Consider the following 1,541-nt stretch of genomic DNA (forward strand, 5'->3'; position numbering starts at 1 on the left):
TTACAGGGCCTGTTCTCCCACGTTCTGGAGCAGGTGAAGGACAAGGATGGCTCTCCTGCTCTCAGGACCCTGTCCCACTGCTGGTGGCAAGGGCGAAAGGGAGGAGAGGGAATCTCTTCCTTGCTGATGCCAATGCACAGAAGACAAGAGGCATGGCTGCCTCTCCAATTCTCACAACCTCAGGGCCAGGTCACTGGTACCCCAGCCACCAGGGTCAGCTCCACTGTGCTATCCAGATGACAAAGCAGGGCCTGTTCTCCAAATGCTGCAGCAGGTGAGGGTCAGGGTCAGCCTTCCTGCTCTTATGATCCTAGGGACAGGTATCCTGCCAGCCATAGGTGAGGGAGGAGGAAGGAAGACAGTATCTCTCCATCATCCATGCTACTGCACGGGAGATGAGTGGTAGGGCCTGCTCTCCCATGCTCCTGTCCTTGGGCCAGTTCACACACAATTCTCATAATGTACAGGGCCTGCTCTCCCGAGTACTGCAACTGGCTGTGGGCAGGGTCAGTTCTCTTGTTTTTATGCCCTGAGGGCCAGCTCTCACACTATGCCCAGGTAAGGGGCGGGGTCTGTTCTGCACACCCTCAGGTATTGACATGTCTTCAGGTGACAGCCTAGACTATCGATATCTGCCTGGCCTTTGGTGGTTAAAAGACCCCTGCTGCTTCAGTGCCATGGGCCCAGACATGGCCCCTAGTGGCAACATAAGCCAAAACTCAACCGTGGTCCTAGATGGCATCACCATCTACTCACATCAGGCTGTTCCTCACTACCCTCAGTCTCCAGTTCTGCCTCTCTTCATTGTGCCCATGCCCTTCTGTTTCTCTTTCTCTTCCAGTTCTCCACCACTTATTTGCTCCTCTTAGTGGCCTGGGGTTTCTGGGTATCTGGGGTCATCTTAGGGTTGGTCTCAGGAGTACTGTGCCCTCCTTGAGCATCATAGTACAGAACAGGGGTCATCTCTCAGTCAAGGTCTGCCCTCCCAGGCCTGTGTGGTGCCAGACTGGTAGTCATCTCAGGCTAGATCCCTGTCCAGGCCCCATGGCACCGATCTGGTGGTCATATTAGGCTCGTCTTTTTGTTTGTTGGTTTTCAGGAAATATTAGGCTACTAATTACTCATTTGTTCATAGGGCATAACACTGAGCGTAGACATAGCCTCTCCTCTCTGCCACCAGTGATGCACACGTGACACAGCCACACCTGATGCCCCTAGGGGCAGGTCTCTGCCTTTCTTTTTAAACATAGTAAAGGTCTCAATCTAGTGATCTCAGTGTTTCCGGGGTTCTGAAAATACGTTCCTCTCATTATGTATTTAGAAATCTCATTACAGCCCAAGCACCCAGTGGCCTATTATTGTTCTAATCTAAAGCTCTTGCATGAAAACAATCTATTGCCCTGATGTTTATGTGCTACCATTTGCATAGTGGTTAGCCCTAGTTGAAAGCACTCTCAGTTGAAAAGATGCTAAGCAAATGATAACGGCTTCTAGAATAAACCACCCCAGCACTGGTAACTAACCAGCAGCAGAAAGTCATT

At 51.1% G+C, this 1,541-nt stretch overlaps 1 pseudogene; it reads right to left on the minus strand.

Annotated features, from left to right (window-relative positions):
- Positions 1-1,101: 1,101 nt before the first annotated feature.
- On the minus strand, positions 1,102-1,225 carry LOC116904728 (annotated as a pseudogene).
- Between the last annotated feature and the right edge of the window lie 316 nt (positions 1,226-1,541).

The sequence above is a fragment of the Rattus rattus genome, chromosome 6 (genome assembly GCF_011064425.1).
Source record: "Rattus rattus isolate New Zealand chromosome 6, Rrattus_CSIRO_v1, whole genome shotgun sequence".
In the NCBI taxonomy this organism is placed as follows: Eukaryota; Metazoa; Chordata; class Mammalia; order Rodentia; family Muridae; genus Rattus; species Rattus rattus.